This window comes from Lissotriton vulgaris, chromosome 1_1, assembly GCF_964263255.1.
Source record: "Lissotriton vulgaris chromosome 1_1, aLisVul1.2, whole genome shotgun sequence".
NCBI classification, from domain to species: domain Eukaryota; kingdom Metazoa; phylum Chordata; class Amphibia; order Caudata; family Salamandridae; genus Lissotriton; species Lissotriton vulgaris.
This window is the reverse complement of record NC_141685.1, coordinates 828,503,876-828,525,578: the sequence shown is the minus strand read 5'-3', so window position 1 is coordinate 828,525,578 and position 21,703 is coordinate 828,503,876. Positions and strand designations below refer to the sequence as shown.

The following is a 21,703-nucleotide window of genomic DNA, read 5'->3' as shown; positions in this document are numbered from 1 at the left end:
ATGTCAACGGTAGCAAAGACATTTGGTTTACATTTTTATTATTGTTGTTTTTATTTTATTAAACAAAAAAATTAGAAGGGCCTGCGGCTGGTTTCCCGGGGACGCTTCTGCCTGGCTACAGCAATTAATACAATCAGTTGCATTGATGAGGTATGGATCAGTGATACAAATTGGGGGTTGGCGGGTCAGTGGTCATTAGTTCTTGAAAGTAAATAAATGGATAGGAGGGGTCATTAATGTCCCCAGTCTTTGAACAGCCTCTTGAAAGGTAATCTCACGGATGAGTAGCAGATGAAAGAACTCTTATGAATGATTTATGCAGTGTTAACTCATGAGTAAGAGCCACCCATTGTTAAATTAGTACACACTGTCTCTTTAGCCATTGCCTTAATGAAAACATGATGTGAACGTTGAAGCCTTTAAGGTGTAACAGTAAAACCTAAATACAAGCCCTCTCAGCCGCCTTACAGAGTAGCTGTCAAACACTGAAACGATTCTTACGCTCATCACATACTAGCAGAAAACAATCCCACTCGCGTAGCATTCACATACTACTGACGCACTCTGCATCTAGCAAAGATCTAAGAGGGAACAGTAGGAATGAATGTAAGTTGGTCTGGAAGGTCTCCCTAAATCACGCGACAGTAGCAGCCCAAAATAGAGACACGAACTGTCAGAGCCAATAGACCAAGTTTGTATTTTCATGTACAACTCAAGCCAAAACGATTAACATTGCCGATGATTTCGTTGCGAACATCTGGTCACCGTAGAACTACCGGAAACCGTTGTGACATGGGGCCGGTTTTCTATGTCCAAACGATGCAAAAACGAAGTTGCCACTAACAAATCTGTTATTGGCGAATGACAGCTTTATACCACTGGATTACTAAGAATCCCCAAATTCGTGTGTTTACGCTACGATCGAGGCGACTCCTATGCCTGCACTCCCTGGTGTCAACCCAACCCATCGGCTGCACACCTCTCCCCATGTTACCTCAATAGACGTTTTCTGCTTCCTTAATATAACAGCTGCAGACGTTCCAGTACGCTTTTTAAAAAAAACTGAAATTGGCGCCTCTAGTAAACGTAGAGAGTGGACTGTGTTACTCAAGCCTCCGATTGCTACAGCCGAGCGGCCATATTGGAACACCACAATTTATCTCTCTAAGTGCTTGAACGGTGAGATATCGATTTCTGGTGTTTCAGTTCTTTGGCAAAAAAGCTTGCTCTTGATGATGCCGGAGTAATTGTTTATTTGATATGCAATGCTTACTCTAACGTATTTGTTAATGATTTTTTCTCGTTAGCAAGTGTGCCTCCGTGCGATTTTAACTTTGATTAATAATACTGCTGATCGAACACAAATCACATCTTATGAAGTATGTTTCCGTTTCAGCACATATTAGACCTGTCATTATAAAAGGAACAAAGCTTCAGGCGCCTGATTTTTTTCAACCAGTATTTCTACATTGCTTCCTCAAACAGTCTTTCCTTCGTTTTTACTGGACATTCGACTCCGATGTGAGTAAGCGTCACAAGACTCAACAAGCATTTACAATGCAGTGGTCTCGCCTTTGCAAAAGTTAGAGCTATTGGCATTGTAAATGACAACATTTTCATTTATGTGTTGGTTTTGAAAACAGATAAATAAATGGCATTGTTATTTACAATGCCAATAGCTTAATCTCTCGCAAATGCCACACACAAAGACAGAGCCCCCCCAAACACACACAGAGCCCCCCCACACACACACAATGACACACACACACAAAACTGGGTCTCTCCTACCTAGGAGGTGGGATTGTCTTTCCAAGGTACGTCTATCTCATCTTTCCTTTTCAAAGACACTGCAGACCTTTCTGTTTTGTTGACCCAGCTCCTTAACTCCATTTATCTGCTATTTTTTTTAGATTGTTCTAGTCATTTAGCGTCATATGATCTGATGTACATGCAATACAACACTATCAAATCTTAGTAAAAGATTTGGCTACGATGTGATCACACACACACTTGCTTCATGGCTTTACAATTATTCTGCATGTGTGAAGGATGATTATACAGCCCTCTTTGAGACAGAGTTTTTAGTGACGAGTGACAAGCCATGTTTCTAATTTCTTTAATATTAGAGAAGCCTCATCTGCGATGATATGGTTAATGAACTGGTAGCGAATGAATGAGTCCCGGTGCAACTGTACATGCTGTACTAATGGAAGATACACCCCTGAGTGGGGGGGGCTTAGGGGATTGCATTGGAAACAGAATCAGCTTCACAGCTGTAATTAAGAACTTGGACCTGAGAAATGTGCAGCTGAAAAGACAACAGTGCCGGAGTTCAGGGCAATGGACTTTAAATAAACCTCAGCGTGTGTAGGATAGCGCGGTGGGCTAAGCCCCCACTGCTGTGATCTTGTACATTCTGGTTTGGCTCACAGCAGACCCTTGAGGAGCAGCCTTCCGATTCTGAGATAGTTTTTGTGATTGGTTTGGAGTAATGGTAATCAAGAACAACCAAGTTCAAGTTCAGGCATTTGTATAGCGCACTACTCACCCAGAGGGTCTCAAGGCGCTAGGGGAAGGGGTTAAATTATTTGTCGAATAACCAGGTTTTCAGTTCTTTCCTGAAGGAGATGTGGTTCGGATTAAGGCGGAGGTGGGTGGGGAGTGAGTTCCAGGTCTTGGCAGCAAGGAAGGAGAAGGATCTGCCACCCATGGTGGATTTCCGGATGCGCGAGACTGCGGCGAGGGCTTGGTTGGACGATCTTAATTGGCGGATGGGTTTGTAGAGGGATAATCGAGTGTTGAGGCATTCGGGTCCTAGATTGTGGAGGGCCTTGTCTGCGTGGGTGAGAAGGCGGAAAGTAATTCTTTTGTTGACGGGAAGCCAGTGGAGGTCTTTTAGATGTCCGGTGATGTGATCTTGGCGCGGGATGTCTAATATGAGTCTCGCTGACGCGTTTTGGATGCGCTGGAGTTTTTTCTGTAATTTTGTTGTGATTCCGGCGTAAAGTGTGTTACCATAATCCAGTCGATTCGTGACCAGTGCGTGGGTGACAGTCTTTCTTGTTTCGAGGGGGATCCAGCGGAAGATCTTTTTGAGGATGCAAAGTACGTTGAAGCAGGAGGACGAGACGGCGTTGACTTGTCTGGACATCGAGAGAGAGGAGTCTAGGATGAAGCCAAGGTTACGTGCATGGTCTGTGGGTGTGGGTGCTGTGCCCAGAGCTGAAAGCCACCAAGAGTCGTCCCAAGCTGAGGGGGAAGATCCTAGGATGAGCACCTCTGTTTTGTCTGAGTTGTGTTTTAGGCGGCTCTGTTTCATCCATTCGGCTACTTCTTTCATGCCTTCGTGAAGATTGGTTTTGGCGGTGTTGGGGTCTTTGGTGAGGGAAAGGATTAGCTGGGTGTCGTTGGCGTAAGAGATGATGTTGAGGTTGTGTTGGCGCGCGATGGAGGTGAGAGGACTCATGTAGATGTTGAAGAGGGTAGGACTGAGTGAGGTTCCTTGAGGTACGCCGCAGATGACTTCGGTGGCCTCTGAGTAGAATGGGGGAAGTCGGACTCTTTGAGTTCTCCCAGCGAGGAATGAGATGATCCAGTCCAAGGTCTTTCCTTGTATGCCGATGTTGCTGAGTCGATGTATAAGGGTGCTGTGGCAGACAGTGTCGAAGGCGGCGGAAAGGTCGAGTAGGATGACGGCCACTGTTTCTCCGTTGTCCAGGAGTGCTCGGATGTCGTCGGTCGCTGCAATGAGGGCGGTTTCGGTGCTGTGTTTGGCTCGAAACCCGGATTGAGATGGATCAAGGGAGTTGTTGGATTCAAGGAAGGCGGCCAACTGGCTGTTGATGGCTTTCTCGATGACTTTTGCCGGGAAAGGGAGGAGGGATATGGGTCGGTAGTTTTTCAGTTCTGAGGGGTCCGCTGTGGGTTTCTTCGGAAGGGCGCTGAGTTTGGCGTGTTTCCAGCTTTCTGGAAAGGTGGCGGAGTTGAAAGAGCAGTTGATGACATCGCGGAGTTGGGGTGCGATGATGGAGTCAGCTTTGTTGAAGATGTGGTGGGGACAGGGGTCAGAATGCGAGCCAGAGTGGATTGAGTTCATGAGGTGAATGGTGTCTTCAGTGGTGATTGGGTTCCAGGCGCTGAGGTTGTTAGTTGGAGGAGTAGGATCTGAAGGGGGTGGGGCGGGTTGATCGCTGGGAGAGTTCTCGAAGCTGTTGTGGATGTCGCAATTTTGTTGTAGAAGAAGGAGGATAGCGCATTGCAGAGGTCTTGGGAGGGGGTGATGTCGTTAGTTGCTGCGGTGGGGTTGGTGAATTCTTTGATGATATTGAAGAGTTCCTTGCTGTTATGAGTGTTGTTGTCAAGACGAATTTTGAATGCTGATTTCTTGGCGGATCGAATCAGTTGGTGGTGTTTGCGGGTGGCTGTCTTGAGGGATGCCATGTTGTCTGAGGTTGGGTTTTTTCTCCAATTCTTCTCTATGGTGCGGCATAGCTTCTTGGATTTTTTAAGTTCGTCATTGAACCAGGGAGCCTTTTTGCTGGCTGATTTCATCTGGTGCTTTTACAGGGGTGCTGATTCGTCCGCACTGAGGGTAATCCAATGTTTGAGGTTGGTGGCCGCTTGGTCTGGGTCCATAGAGAGGGTGGGAGGGTTTTGGCTGAGTGATGTGAGGAGTTGGTCGGTGGTGATTTTGTTCCAGTTTCTCCGAGGAATAGGTTGTGGACGGTTGTGGGTCAGAGTGGTTTTGTAGCTGAAGTGAACGCAACTGTGATCCGTCCAGTGGAGAGCTGTAGTGGGATCGAAGGAGATGTGCTTGCTGGAAGTGAAGATGGGGTCGAGCGTGTGTCTGGCTGTGTGAGTGGGGGTGTCAACAAGTTGTTTGAGTCCGAGATTGGCCAGGTTGTCCAGAAGGGTGGTGGTGTTGTTGTCGAGTTTGTTTTCAAGGTGGTAGTTGAGGTCTCCTAGAAGAATGTAGTTCTCGGAGGCGAGGGCGTGTGGGATGACGAAGTCCGTGATGTCATCGCTGAATTGAGTGCGGGTGCCTGGAGGCCTGTAAATGTGGGTGCCTCTCTTATAGCGCCTTTAATTTACAAGCACATGTGACATGTCTATAGTAATGGTTTGTTTCACAGCACTCACTCTGAAACTGAGCCTGTCTGTTAAAAATGAAACTGTTCCTGGCATCGGAACCGACTTTCGGCTACCAAGAATGTTTATGGAGGTATTATTGTGTGTATGAGGAGGTGCGGGTGACGGTGGGGAGTTCACAACGAACTGTATTCCAGTGCCGAAATACTTGTTCTCTTTTGCTCTAGGTTTGCCCATGGAACACAGCACACTGAAAATACCAAACGTAACGCTGGTAGGCGCTATGAGCTCTCAGGCCCCTTAGGCATCCAGTAAGAAGTTTTAGGAACTATATACCTCAAGGGCAGTGCGCGTGCCTATGGTTGTCATTTGTAACCTCAATGGTTCGAAGCAGACTCTGCCTTTCATCCTTCTCAGGTCAATGAAATGAGAACACTTGAAGTGGTTATTGTTACTTCTGTTCTGATGACGCTGATACCCGGGACATTATTACTGTTGTGAAATGCAATTTATTTCTGTTTAAAGGCAGGAGTTGGGATGCATCTCTCAAAAAAACCCCACCCTCCCCCCCACACACACACAACAATGCAGGAGGTGGGCAGAGAGAGGGTTATCTTCTGATGTCGCACGTCAGTAACAAGGACAGAGGGTGCTGTGATACCATGCAGTGCCTACCCCTCTCTCCACTGCTCCCCCTGCCCCCGCCCCCACCCCCACCCCCGCTCCACCACCACCACCCTCCTTTCCCCTGGCATCTTTGCTTATCCTTACAAACACTCCTGCTCTGCCCCATTCGAAATGGGAGGGGACGGGGGCTGCAATGTCTTCTAGCTGATTAGATAGCTCAGCAGGTTTGCGCTCCTGCTGTGGAGATCTGTGCACAGTGGAATTAGCTTTGTATCTCCCTTGACTTGATTATTCTGTCATCCTTCTGAAGTGGATACAATGAGACCTTTTACGACTGCGTGTGGTTTTATGAATCTGCAAGACTTCCGTGCAGGTGATATAAAGGACACTGGCATATTGTGGACCAACTTCACACCCCCAGAGGCAAAGGCTGCTGCCTCCGAGGTGCAGGTCTCCGCTTGACACCCTAAACGAAGAAACTCTCTTTTCTTTCGCTCTGCTGAACAGCCTCGGGCACAGCACGTACTGTTCTGTAACCGAACCACGACAAAGAAATTGATGTTTTCCAGGTTTCTCTGCTCATAGCACTTCATGCTGTGGTACTGAAAATTCTGGACCCGACCATGGTGTGGTACCGAAGCTCTACACTCGTGCAAAAAAAATATCATCGTATCATGACGAATTTGGTATCGGCAAACCGGTAATGATTAAGACATTATACCTATGCATTTGCGTCATGATCGAGTGATGCAATCACCTTAAAATCGTAGTTTTCTGTCTTGAACCCTCGGGTTCCATTTTGTGAGCGGCATCCATCTTGTAGTTGCCCTTACATAGTCAATTGACCAAGGCCGAATTCGATCTGAAAGGACACGTACACCTTTCCTGACTCCTCTGTGACCTGGGCGAGCTAACTCCACTGCCTCAAGCCAAACCTGTTCGTGCAGTCCCCATCCCAATGGCCGAGCGAGATTAGCCTCAAAGCTCAACATGCCATAAACCATTCATCGCATACAAGCCATGTCTTATCACACACACACCTGTCCCTGTTTCTTCTTTATGGTCTGTTTTACAAGGAGGAGGTGCCTGATTTTATTAGGGGTTTATCGATATCTGATGGAAGTTCTGGGCCTTGCCGGGTAATCTATCACGAACTGGACAAACCTAAATATGGGCTTGCCATCATGACTCTGCTTTTTCTTTATTGTGAAAATATGTATATGGCCAAACTGTAAAACTAGGAATTCTTGCCTGAAGCTGATATTTTTGTATAAAAGGAGAAGGCTGGTTCTGTGAAAACGAACAGTCTCCTGAGAATATACACACCGTGCTGTTGTACTTCTAGGACGCTTGTTACTTGGTTGCAGCCAATAAAACTCGATCCTTGACTCACCTAGAAGACTCTGTGTTTCTGTGGTCCAAAACAGGAAGAACTCAAGAGGTCTCTGGGTGTTCCCCCTGGCACCGCCGGGTCCCTAAAAACCCGGTACCTCAATGCTTCAATTGGTGCCCTCCTGTGCCGTCTCTGAGCTGCCACTGGTGATTTAATTCCCTCAAATAACCATCCAGGTGAGGTTTTGGACAACCACGGATTTCCGTCTGTGCTTTCCAAACAGACCGCTCTCTCGCAGGCAGACACAGCAGAATGGCAACTCCTAACATGCAAGAGTTCCAGTAACTTAAGCCCTGTCACTGCCGCCACTTAAAGCGAGCACTTTTACTTTAACTCAGTGTTACCTCCAAGTCATGAGTGCAGTCCCCTTTCACTTCAAAATGTCGACATACTCTGATTTATCGATCTGTCGATTTTTTTTGTTAAATAATTACATTTAGAAACATTCGTCTGTGGCGTTTTCAATATTGCATCAACATTTTTTGAGCCAGCCAGCCTAATCCAAATCCACAGAACAAAACACCCCGACTGTGAAAGTCGCTAACCAGTGTGCAAGTCAATTAACTTAATGGTAGCTCACTATTCGACAGCCAGCATGAAAACTCAATTAGATGAAAGACGACAAAGGCTGCATGGTTCTGGGATTTGGCAACAGGGAGAGCGGGCGCAGCCCTCCCCTCTTTAGAAAGGCCTCTTTAGAGCGGAGAAGTGAGTGCAGTCGAGCAGAGAACACTGCGTTCTCCGGGCACACGCCAGAATAAACCCATTTCCAAGCAATAAGGAGACCCTATCCGATGCTCCCAGATAAACTCCCTACCAAAAGCCCCAGCTAATGGGGCATCGTTTCTGCGGAAAAAAAGACAGAAGATCGTGCTATGTTTCTGTTGCACGAACTTCCCACTGTTTCCTGCCATTTGTCTTCCAGCTATGCATGCTTCTCCAAGGACTGGTCTTTCAGACGTGTAAAAGATGCTGGCGCGCATATTCCATTAACTGAAAGCGAGAAGGCATTGCTAGCGTATAGCAACACACTTCAGACTAATCTGCACTAATTTAAATGCATGGGGACGCTGTAAACTACACGCAGAGGCTCACCTATTTTCCGAGGGTTCTAAGGGCAGTTCCGCCCACACGGCTTGCCGCTCCCGCTCCGCGGGAGCCGCTGCGCACAGGAGTGCGTTTGACACCAACAGCACCTGGACACTGAAGGCGGAGGCAGGGGTGTGAGGAAAGGCGTGGGCTGCGAGTGTGCAGGGACTCCGACATCCAGGAGTCCCTGCGAAGACCACGGACTGACCATCCGGTCCGCTCTCCCCGCCGGCCCGCCCCCCGCCCAACCCGCCCAACACGCCCACTATATCTCGGCTTAACACTCCCGCAGCGCGGGACGCAGCCCGGGGCGAAGACTGGGCAAAGACAGGGCCGTTTGAGGCCGTTCGAGGACGGCAGCGGACGGCCCTGGCCCTTAGCCCCTGGCCTGCTGTGTTACAAGTAAGATAGGCGATACTGTGCCCCAGAGCGGGTTTGGGTTTTCGAGTATTCGTACTGACTAACAGGGCGGACTATTAAGTTATTATCCCACTTGTACAAAGAGCGTACCTAGGTCTGATTACAGAAGTTGGTGTTAACTCTGAAATTATGGTTTTGAGATCTGGTAAAACACGCAATGTCCAAATTCAAACACCCACAGGAGTGGTATCAGGTCCATTAGACGCTTTTATCACACGAGCCACGGGTATCCTGGAAAAGGAAATAGCAATGGTGGAAAAGCGTCTTTCCATTGATTTAGTCAGCGGAAAACGCTCTTCACTAGGTAGGTTGGCCAAGATCCCTAGCCCTGTGCCACCTGCACAAGCACATGCAGCTTTTAATTGTATACACCTAGACACCACGGAAGCTATTGTCCACATGGATAGCGAGGGGACTGATCCTCCCGCTCACACAACACTTTTTCCTAAACATCCCCTGGACGACCATGAAGTAACAGGGGAAATTGAAACCCAGGATAGCCAAAACACCAAACAAAGTTCCGATTCTGTCAATTTTTATCCTGACTCACCCAAAGTAGATCCTAATGATCCAGCTCATACAGATTTCACAGGTATAGACAAGGGTTCAAGGAAAAGAAAACAAGACACTAGCTACAAGGGAGGGAGAGAACCCAAGATGCCGAAACTAAAAGACCCCGTTGGTAATTCTGCATCGGGATCAGGCCATCCAAGCGGAAACCAATGCACAAACGCACTGACTAACACCCTATGCCCCTCCCTTATCTCCTTAGGTTCCTCAAACCCATGCCCAACATGCCTAAGCAGCGATGATTCCCTGCTGGCAAAGATAGAGGCTCTAATGAAAAACCTCCTATCACCCGTCCTGGAGCGGACTAGATTAATGACACTGAAAATAAACTCCCTGGAGGCCGTAGTTAATGCGAATTCCGCCATATTACTGTCTCTATCGGACATAGATTCCGGGTTGGCTAAACACTCACACACACCTTCGGCCCCAAAAACAACTAATATTCCATCTAGTCTCATTGATAACAATCACAAACCACCTGGGCCGGTAATAAATAGTCCTAACAAAGGGGGTGCTCACAAAAATTCTCCAAGCAAGGTACCAAAGGCCCCGCCCCAACGCTCTCATATGATGAAGCCTATGAATAAACTGGACAGATCAACCCCTGCTAGACGCCAATCAACCAAACCACCCCCTCAGGTAAAACCTAATACAGCCACCCATAGCCTCCCACCCCATAGGCCCCCAGCAAACCACCAAAATACCCTTAATCCCTTGGTAAGGAAACAACCGAGGCATCCTACGCCTCGGGTCGATATCCCTATAGAGGCAACACCTTATACCATGGTGCTGACCGGTGTAGCCCCACTGCCATCCGGTAAAAGGGAGACTCATGACGACCTGCGCAACAAGGTTATCTTTTGGTTGAATAAAAACAGACCCCTACCCCCATCCTCGCCAACAGAAATCTTATTTGTAAGAAGGGTTGACTGGGTGGGCCAGGGCCCCAAGGATTTGGAGGGCGACTGTATTTTAATATCGTTCAGGGATTCCTGGGTGGTGGATACAATCTGTAGAGAAGCTAGGTTTGCCAGGCAGGGGGACGTCCAAACATTAGACCTCTCTTATTTCTATCCCCAAAGACAGGCTCACACCCAGAAGGCCCCCAATCAGGGACGAACCACCACTAGGAACTACCCCATGACACCGCATTTACCAATTTTTCCACCACTATTCAACCGCTTTGGCCCCCTGTCTGATCTGGAGGCCATTGATTGACTCCATAAACCATCTCAAACACCTGAAAATGCTGACCCTGGGGTAGGGGGTAAGAGGCAGGGTCAGGGGCCCAATCAGCTCACAATCATGGTAGAGGAGTGTAAAAGGGTCCCAGCACCAAAAGGAAGGGTTACACCATTTTCAAGGGCAGGGGGAACTTCCTTGTCGTTGATAGAACACAGTTTCACGGGGAGATCTGAAAATGGACTGGATGTTGGGACAGGACAGGATACGTTTGTAGCTTCTGAGGTGGTGGCCCCCTCTATGGTACCTACATCGGAAACTCTTGCCCTAGTGTCCTGGAACATTGCTGGGATTAAAAGTCGCATCCATTCTGGTGACTGGCTCGAGTTCATGGATATATACGATATCATCCTACTCCAGGAAACCTGGGCTGTCGACCCAATATTTAGGCAGGGCTATGTAAATTTTTATAAACCAGCCACTCGAAGCGCTATTGGGAACACTAAAGGGAGAGCCTCTGGGGGGCTACTGATCTGGGTGAAACAATCCCTGGGCTATTGTATTACGGAGATAAGTGTACTAAACCCGGACCTCCTCATTGTTAGGCTGAGAAAGACTGGCAATCGGGACTTGATCCTGTTTAACATATATGCACGAGGCCTGCCAGGTGGCCGTACGCCACCTCTGTTGGAGGTGCTAGAATCTGTTCTGGCAGCCCTTGATAGTACCAACGTCATTCTGCTTGCTGGGGACCTAAATTGTTGTTTTGAACCCCTATTAGACCCTGGGGACTGTTGGGGTTCTGTGGAGGATGTAGTATGGGGCATACCCGACCTGTTGTCGGTCAAACCAGTACCTGCCACAGAGGCAGCGGTGAATTGGACGGCCTTTTGTCTTAACAGTGGCTTTCGGGCCTGTAATGGCCGAACTAAATCAGACCAGGGAGCCAACTGTACATTTGATAACGGGCTAAGAAGAAGCCGCATCGATTATATCCTGTTGAAAGTGGGAGATTGGTCCCTGATGATAGATATGGAGATAACTCCCCGCCCAGAAAGCGACCATAATCCCTTGACCTTGCAACTAAAGTTGCCAGGACTTGTGAGATTAGAGGAACCCGGTATCTCTCAGACGGGGGACACCTACCTAACAAATGACAGGAAGAGGGTAAAATGGTCTAAAATCGAGGGGGATGAGATATTGAGAAATAAGGTTACTAGCGTGGTTGCTAATACTTATAACAAAATGCTGACCCACGCAGAGTCGGGGGATAACATCAGAGAAGCTGACCTTATTATAAATCTCCACAATCGTTGTTTTGATGACTTAAAAATTCTGCTTTCGCAACCTTGCCGACAGGGAAACAACACAGCACCTACTCGCCCCCATAAATGGTACAACAAAAAATGCAGGGAAGCACACACCGTCCTGGTTAAAGCAGTCAAGTCTCGGAATATAGGTTTGGTGAAAGCGGCTAGGTCATCCTATAGGAAAATACAAGGGGAAGCTAAACGGGAGTGGGAGGATAAATACTGGTCCGACCTCTTGGAAGCCTCCATGTCTAACAACCCCATCAAATTTTGGGAAATAGTCAAGTGGGGGAAGGATCCGGACGGACGCATCCCCACAAACCATGTGCCCCCCAACGAATGGGTGATCTTCTATGCAACCCAGTTCTGTGCAGTGAATTCTATGCCACCTAGTACTTTAGAAAAGACATCCCACCCCACCACCCAAAGTGAGACTATCACCTTCACAGAAGGAGAGGTCGAGCTCGCACTAAATCTCACCACGCGAGGGAAAGCGCCAGGTATGGATCTTATACCTGCCGACTTGTTCAAAGCTAATCCCGCCCTGTGGATACCATACATTCTCACGGTGGCAAACTCCATAGCTGCAGGTGCAGGTATACCTAAATCTTGGAAGGGGCGGAGATCCTGCCGATTTATAAAAAGGGCAATAGGTCTAATCCGGGTAACTACCGCCCGATTAGTCTTATTGACTCTATGCAAAAACTCATCGCCCGCATGGTTCTGGGCAGGGTCCAAGGATGGATCGAGATGGAGGACATTTTATCCCCAATGCAGGCGGGCTTCAGATCGGGAACCAGCACCATCGACCAGGTGTTCAGATTCTGTCTGATTTACTGGAAGGTGGTGCAGCTTGGCGGCGGTACCATCTTCGCAGCGTTCATCGATCTGAAGTCCGCCTTCGATCTAGTACCGAGGGGAAAAATGTGGGGAGTCTTGAAGACTCTAGGAATGCCAACAGAACTGCTCGATTTGATAATCCAATTGCATGAGGACAACTTTGCAAGGGTAAGATGGGGTGGACAGGGCCAAGTGACAGAACCCTTCCCAGTCACCCGTGGTGTCCGCCAGGGTTGCGTACTGGCACCCACTCTCTTCTTATTGTTCATTGACCAAGTGGTAAAATTCTTTGAATCGACCCCAACCGATGCCCCCATGCTGGCAGGACAGCGTTTCCCAATGCTCATCTTTGCTGATGACACCTTACTCCTCTCCAGAACACGCAGCGGATTACAGCGGGCCCTGGACCGCTTTGAGGAGTTCTGTGTCATCAGCGACCTTAAGGTGAACGTTGGGAAAACCAAATTTATGGTGCTAACCAAGAACCACCCTGTCCGGAGTACAGTTAGTATGGGAGGAGTCAAACTGGACCAAGTAGAGAATATGACATACTTGGGGGTTATGCTAGATAGTCGCCTGAAATGGAAAACACAAGTTGATGCCCAACATCTTAAGCTTGCTCGACTTACTGGCTGCTTACTCAGCGAGCAAAGGAAATCTATTACCAAGCGGGTCACACCAGCTCTCAAAATTTACGATGCAAAAATCAATCCTGCAATTCTATATGGTGCAGATCTGTGGGGCCACAAGGATCTTACGGGCCTGCTTAAAATACAGTGCAAGTTCCTCCGCAACTTGGTAGGCTTGCCACAATCGTCCCCCTCGATTCCCCTTTGCTTGGACCTAGGATGTCCCCCAATTAACGAGATGGCCAGATTCAGACTGGTTGCCTTTTGGAGGCGCCTATGGACCTCGCCTGACCTTATCCTATTTGCAAATGGGGTAGTAGAAGTTAGGTCAATTAGTGGATCGGAAAAAATTCCCTGGTTCCGAACGGTCAAATCCATCTTGATGGATATGGGTTTAGAGCACCTTTGGACATCTCCTGCCACTAGCACTTTCCCTACTAAATTGGCATTTAAAGAATTGTACTGGTCCACGCTCCGCTTGAACAGAATAAATGCCTCCTGTTCTACTAATCTAACTGGTAGGTTTCTTTGCTTTAAGTTGGACCCCACACGTGAACATTATTGGGACACGGTTTCCAAATCTTTAGATAGGAAACTCTTCCACCAGTTCCGGGTGGGCACATTGCCGTTGAATACCTTCACGAAAAACTGGTCCCCAAACACTACGGATCAATGCAAATGGTGCCCAGGCCAGAAGGAAACAGAGGGCCATTTCCTGTTTGCTTGTCCTAGATTATGACTTCAAGTGTGTGTGAGCATAGAAAATGCACACATCCCAGAATTTGGGCACTCCCTCGGGTTCAAAAATGAGTTGACTCCATGTAGTTTTGTAAATTTCTTTAACAAAGATTATTTATTTTCAAAAGTTCATCACTGGATTGTTTGCATCCAATTAGTTATATGTATTTTTCCACAAAATCATCATTGCTCCGATGCATTTCGGGTTCATACCCTTTTTCAAGGAGCACTGTAAAAACAAGAACGATCTATGTTGACATCAAAGTAGTCTAACCACAAAAAGAACATATTCAAAAAGGCATTACCCAAATGAGTGAAAACACACGTGTACATTCAAAGGAGCAAAGGCTGTGCAAATGGATGTGTCAGTAACCAGGGAATATGAGGAGGCTTGAATCAGACCAGAAAACGGAAAATTGTGTCAAAAAAGACGGAATTAGTGCTCCCATAGCGGAGGGTGAAAACGTTACATAAGTGCAGGGGTAAAACGGTAAATGCTCACGTGAAAGCGGAGCTTTAATGCGGAGCTGCAGGGGGAAAGTAAAACCGGCGGTTAAATTGTCACTCGAACAACGAGTGCTGGTTAGAACCAAACATTTACTGCCGAGTCTAAGCTATTGCGCTTACCGATTTTAGGAATTGAAGGTGGGGACAAGTACAGTCTCCGGGTAGTTTGCTGCAACACGGGCGAGCCGGGCTGAAGTGACGGCTCGCGAGTGCAATTGGCATAACTTAAACGCTGCGCGGGATCGTCTGGTGTAGAAATTAACAAAGGACCAAGTGGTGTTGGTTTTGGAGGCCATATTGGAACGTGCAAATTGCAAAAGGCTTACAATGGGCATAAGTGAGCAACTGATCAAGGGGTGAAGAAGGTACACATGTATACTGGCAGATAACGAAAATGACACTAAAGAGTATGACGTGAAAATGAACATAAACATGGGAAATGTTACAACAGATAATGATAATAAAGGTACATAATCATCTCAGTGGACTCGCACAATGTGAATGTGTCCATATTGTACCCAGCAGGGTACTTTACAAAAAACAGCTTAACTCTATGCGGTCATTGAGTCCGAAAGGTTTATATGATTGCAGATGGTAAATCCATGAGGTTTCCCTTTGTAATAGGTACTTGTTGTTGTCTCTTCCCTCTTTTTTTTCCACCATCTCGAGAACCAAGAATTTCAGTTGTGCCACAGTATGTTGATGTTCCATGAAGTGTGCTGCCACACTAGACTTGGTTTGCTTTGTCCTAATATTAGACTTGTGTTCGTTTAGCCTAACTTTAATTTTTCGCTCAGTCTTACCTATGTAGGTCTTGCCACATGGGCATTTGAGGAGGTAGATTAAGTTGGCTGAATCACACGTTGCGTTAACTTTCAGGTTGATTGTAGTGCCTCTCATGGGGTGGTTGATTTTGTTGCCTAAGATGATGTTGTTGCAACTGTTGCAGTTAAGGCACGGTTTGGTGCCTTTGAAAGTTGGTGAAATGGTTGTTTTTTTGGACAAGATCTCCTTTAGGTTGCTGGCTCTGGTGTATGCAAAGATCGGGGGATCTTTAAACATATCCTTGAAGTCAGGTTCTGCTGCCAAGATTCTCCAATGTTGTAAAATGATTTTTTTGTATCTTCCACTCTGTGTTGAGTATTTTGAGACGACTACCATCCGGTTTGTCTCCTTTCTAGTTGTCTTTTTCAACGCTGTTTGGCGTTCAATTCTAGATACTTTCATCTTGGCTTCATCTGTGGTTTCCTGTGGATATCCTCTAGATGTGAATCTTACACTCATTTCATCAATTCGTTGGACTAAGGTGTCTGGATTGGATACGATGCGTTTAACACGCAACATTTGGCTGTATGGAAGATGTCGCTTTAGCGCATGTTGATGAAAGCTCGCAAAGTGTAAAGTGTTGTTGCGGTCCGTTGGCTTTCTATAAAGGTCAGTAGTTAAACCAGTGTCAGATTTGGTAATTTGAACATCCAGGAAATTGATTTGGGTGTCATCAATGTTCCAGGTCATTTGTATCCTGTGGTCTTTGGTGTTGAGGTTATTCAGTTCATCCTCCAACATGGTTTTGGTGCCTTTCCACATGAAGAATAAGTCGTCGATGTACCTTACGTACATCAACAAATTTTCGGTCCAAGATGGATTTTCGTATATGTACTTTTGTTCAAAGTCGGACATGTAAATGTTAGCATACGCTGGGGCCGCGCAATTGCCCATGGACATCCCAGATGATTGTTGGAACCAGTGGTTATTATAACAAAAGTAACTATGGTAAAGTGTGTAAATCATGAGTTCCATCAGAAAAACTTTCATGGCTTCTGGGATGTTGCTGTGTGCTAGGGTTTTCTCAATAGCTTCTATTCCACCTCTGTGTGGAATCGAGGTGTATAAACTATTCACATCCGCAGTGCAGAAAATTAGGTTGTCGTTGTGGTTTATTCTGATTTCAGATAGTTTGAGTATGAACTCGGTGGTGTCTTTCACATAACTTTTAGATTCTTTGACGAATGGTTGAAGGTAACGATCTAGAAACTTGCCTACAGGCTCATGAAGGGATCCCTTGGTGGATACAATGGGCCGCATTGGCGGATCCTTTAAATTTTTATGTATCTTGGGTAATAACGTTATAGTGGGACTTCTTGGGTAATCGACCAGTAAGTATTTCTTTGTACGTTCATCGATAGTACCTGTATCGTGAGCTTTGTCGATAATTGATATCAATGCAGCTTTGTATGAACTAGTAGGATTTGATTCCAATGGAATGTAAGTGTCGGATACATTGATGTGTTCATCCATTTTGCTGTCATACATACTCGAGTTCATAACGACGAGGGCCCCGCCTTTATCAGCTTTTGTGCATTTAATCAATTTATTGTTAGCAATCTTTTTAAGTGTGTCATTGTCTTTCTGTGTCAAATTTCTTGTCCCAGTTCTTTTCCTAAAGTTTATTTTGCTCAGGTCTTGCTTAACTAAGGTCTCGAATGTGTCTATGCTTTTGTGACTGGTGGGTGGTATATATGAGCTCGTAGGGCGTAATCCACAAAGTTGGTCCGGTCTCTGATCTGTGGTAGGTGGAATCACGTTCTCAAAGAAGTGTCGTAACCTTAATTTTCTCGTCAATTTAAACGTACTGGTTTCTAGTTCCAATTGGTTAGTGTATGAGGTCGGAATAAAGGATGTGCCTTTTTGCAGGAGTTCAATCTCATGTTGTGATAGTTGAGTGTCAGAGATATTAACCACTAGCGATTCTGCTTCTTTTTGTCCTTCTTGGAACCTCTTGTGTTTGGAACTTCTGGTTCCTTTTCTCTTACTTCGCCTGGGTCGTCGGTTTCTGGGGGGCCTCTCTCTAAAAAAGGACCTGTGTTAGATGTTGAAGCACTCTCTTCCGTTTGTGTTCTGTTTTGATCTTGACCCTTGGTGGTATCGAAGGTTGTCTTCCTGGGTTGTCTGCTTGAAGTATCACTCCCAGAGGAGGAAGTATCAGTGTATTGGCTTGTTGGTTTATTGCGACGCCGTTGGGCGTAGATGTCAGCCCAAGTATATACCTCGTCCAATTGATAATCTAAGGTATCTCTTTTGAATTTCCTTAGTTTCCTATCATTGATGTCCTTAGTATGTTTATCCAGTTGGATTTTTATATCCTCAAGCATTTGTGTGATGTCTTCTGATGTTTTGAATACCTCAATTTCTTTCTCGACCTCTTTAATTTCATTGGTAAGGTCAATCAGGATGTTAGACAATTCTTCGATAATAAGCAGTATGAGATCTAAACTGCATTTGTTTAAGATAGCGTTCCATTTGGCTTGGAAGTTTTTTGAATTCTTGCACAAAGACGGTTTGAGTGCAATTCTGAGTCCACGGGGAATGCGGAGGGCTTGGTGGTATTTTACTAATGTCTTTGCATGCAATTGCTGGTTGATGCGCCGTTTAGATAAATATAAGAGATGTTTGACACATTGTTCTCTTGTGCGAGTACTGGATTCTTGTGAAACGTCGTCCTGAATTAGTGCATAGATGCGTTCTTTTTCCTCATCTCCATATGCTAGGAGGTCTGCTCTTGCTTCTGTGGATTTAGAAATGGTTTCGTATTGCATAATGATTGCGTGCTATTGCCTTAATGGGCGGATCAACAATTAGACTCAAAAAAGTAGGAAAGGCAATGCACAGCGTAATTTTAAGAGAAGGTGTAATTGATTGTTCACAATACTTTTGTGTGAATATTAAAGGTGCTCCAACTGGCGGCGTAACCGTCCGTTTACGCCAAGATTATGACTTCAAGTGTGTGTGAGCATAGAAAATGCACACATCCCAGAATTTGGGCACTCCCTCGGGTTCAAAAATGAGTTGACTCCATGTAGTTTTGTAAATTTCTTTAACAAAGATTATTTATTTTCAAAAGTTCATCACTGGATTGTTTGCATCCAATTAGTTCACTTCAGCCCGGCTCGCCCGTGTTGCAGCAAACTACCCGGAGACTGTACTTGTCCCCACCTTCAATTCCTAAAATCGGTAAGCGCAATAGCTTAGACTCGGCAGTAAATGTTTGGTTCTAACCAGCACTCGTTGTTCGAGTGACAATTTAACCGCCGGTTTTACTTTCCCCCTGCAGCTCCGCATTAAAGCTCCGCTTTCACGTGAGCATTTACCGTTTTACCCCTGCACTTATGTAACGTTTTCACCCTCCGCTATGGGAGCACTAATTCCGTCTTTTTTGACACAATTTTCCGTTTTCTGGTCTGATTCAAGCCTCCTCATATTCCCTGGTTACTGACACATCCATTTGCACAGCCTTTGCTCCTTTGAATGTACACGTGTGTTTTCACTCATTTGGGTAATGCCTTTTTGAATATGTTCTTTTTGTGGTTAGACTACTTTGATGTCAACATAGATCGTTCTTGTTTTTACAGTGCTCCTTGAAAAAGGGTATGAACCCGAAATGCATCGGAGCAATGATGATTTTGTGGAAAAATACATATAACTAATTGGATGCAAACAATCCAGTGATGAACTTTTGAAAATAAATAATCTTTGTTAAAGAAATTTACAAAACTACATGGAGTCAACTCATTTTTGAACCCGAGGGAGTGCCCAAATTCTGGGATGTGTGCATTTTCTATGCTCACACACACTTGAAGTCATAATCTTGGCGTAAACGGACGGTTACGCCGCCAGTTGGAGCACCTTTAATATTCACACAAAAGTATTGTGAACAATCAATTACACCTTCTCTTAAAATTACGCTGTGCATTGCCTTTCCTACTTTTTTGAGTCTGCTTGTCCTAGATACCATGAACCTAGGGTCAAATGGCTAAAACCACTTTTCCAGTGCCTGCCCATAAGAAAATCAGAAGAGGCTATCTATGTATTAAAAACTAACACACTAGAAATTATCACAGTGTGCATAGCCAAATATCTGGGCTGGGCGTGGATACTCAGGGCAAAACAATAGTTTAAACCTGGATTGTATGAATTTACTTGTAAATCCCATTCCCCCTAAGGAAAATTTGTTTCAGGATTGTCTACAAACTGTTTAATTCCTTTTAATGTATGTGTATTTATTGCCAATTAATTATTGCTTGTTAATATTTGTCTTTTATGATTCTTTTAAAAATCGAAATAAAGACTTTAAAACCTGAACCTGAATTTAAATGCAGAAAAGAAACTCATAGCTCCTTCTCCAGATCAGATATTTTCTGCAGTGTAATACCCAGCTCTGAGATTTCCCTCATTCATGGCCTGACAATAGCGAGCTCTAAATGCAGTTCCATTAGTCAACCGCAAACTGCGATGTTTCAGACAGATGCCAAGTTCAGCAAAAAACAGCCCCACCCCTATGAGTAGAACGTGCCTTCTTTCCACCTTGTCCTGCTATTTAATAGACTTTATCGCACTTCACAGTTGCCTACTTGTTCTGACCTTCAAGCGGAGATTAGATATGCGAATTACAGGGCCTATCTAGCCGCTGTACTATTATTTTAAGATGCACCCAGTATCCAGTCTACACGCAGGCAGTCAACGCAAGAGATACACTCTCGCTTCCCACAGCCCAAAGGAGAAAGAAGCAGAACAGCAATTTTAGGCTAGGATGTCTGCGAATTAAAGAAATCCTTAAATTTTACAAATTAAGATATGACTGACCTGACTAAAATAAGGAAATCGTGTAAGGAATAATTACAAAAGGAAGAGCCATTTAAACAAAAAGAAACTGTCCGACATTTTAATCTGAACAAGCGAGCTCCGCCATGACACCACCACGTTTCTCTGAGGCGATGCAGAAATGCCTCGGAGAAACGCAGCCTCATTTTGGGATTGGGGGCATGTTTTTCTTTCTCTCCTCTTTCCATTGGCTGGAAGGTAAAATTCCAGCCAATGGGAAGAGGAAAGAAAGAAAAGAGAAAGAAAGTTAGAAACACACCCCCGAATCCCAAAAAGATGGGTCTTGAACGGAGTGACGCCCCTCTCCTCCAATGGCTGGCCTCCGTTTGGAAGCCAGCCAATGGAGAAGAGGGGCGGGCTGAAGCCCCCACACTGTAAACATAAGATCTTTCCCTGCGACTGCGCAAGCACAGCCTACGCAGGTCTCGACCTAAAACACTAAAATGAAGGCAATTTGACTACCCCTACACGTTTGTTCAGTTTTGTGTTTTTTCGAACGCCACGTTGCACAGTGCGCCTTTTTTGAAGTGTTTAGCTTAGCTCGTAAAATAAGTATGCAACATGATCATTATTATGCTCAGCATACAGAAGAGTACTGTTTACAAGTCTCATATATAAAATGGTGTAGCCATATAATATGATGATTTTGAAAGTGAGACAACAAAGTATAGAATATCTAGTGACGGCTGGTGAAGCAGGGCAAAGAAAAGAGTGTGGTGAGCCAATAGACCAAGTTTGTATTTTCATGTACAACTCAAGCCAAAACGATTAACATTGCCGATGATTTCGTTGCGAACATCTGGTCACCGTAGAACTACCGGAAACCGCTGTGACATGGGGCCGGTTTTCTATGTCCAAACGATGCAAAAACGAAGTTGCCACTAACAAAACTGTTATTGGCGAATGACAGCTTTATACCACTGTATTACTAAGAATCCCCAAATTTGTGTGTTTACGCTACGACCGAGGCGACTCTTGTGCCTGCACTCCCTGGTGTCAACCCAACCCAACCAATCGGCTGCACACCTCTCCCCATGTTACCTCAATAGACGTTTTCTGCTTCCTTAATATAACAGCTGCAGAGGTTCCAGTACGGTTTTTAAAAAAAACTGAAATTGGCGCCTCTAGTAAACGTAGAGAGTGGACTGTGTTATTCAAGCCTCCGATTGCTACAGCCGAGCGGCCATATTGGAACACCACAATTTATCTCTCTAAGTGCTTGAACGGTGAGATATCGATTTCTGGTGTTTCAGTTCTTTGGAAAAAAAGCTTGCTCTTGATTATGCCGGAGTAATTGTTTATTTGATATGCAATGCTTACTCTTACGTATTTGTTAATGATTTTTTCTCGTTAGCAAGTGCGCCTCCGTGCGATTTTAACTTTGATTAATAATACTGCTGATCGAACACAAATCACATCTTATGAAGTATGTTTCCGTTTCAGCACATATTAGACCTGTCATTATAAAAGTAACAAAGCTTCAGGCGCCTGATTTTTTTCAACCAGTATTTCTACATTGCTTCCTCAAACAGTCTTTCCTTCGTTTTTACTGGACATTTGACTCCGATGTGAGTAAGCGTCACAAGACTCAACAAGCATTTACAATGCAGCGGTCTCGCCTTTGCAAAAGTTAGAGCTATTGGCATTGTAAA

The 21,703-nt window shown here is 45.5% G+C and overlaps 1 protein-coding gene across 2 annotated transcripts in view; it reads right to left on the bottom strand.

Moving 5' to 3' along the window:
* NUF2 (NUF2 component of NDC80 kinetochore complex) overlaps nucleotides 1–21,154 on the bottom strand; it is a 450,677-nt gene extending 429,523 nt beyond the window's left edge. Inside the window, exon 1 of one of the 2 annotated variants that reach the window (XM_086957278.1) lies at nucleotides 21,093–21,154. The gene's annotated coding sequence lies outside the window, so the exon portion shown is untranslated. Of the gene's footprint in view, nucleotides 1–994; nucleotides 1,040–21,092 lie in introns of those variants that run through there. The other variant, XM_086957269.1, reaches the window with a different exon arrangement.
* Nucleotides 21,155–21,703: the final 549 nt, after the last annotated feature.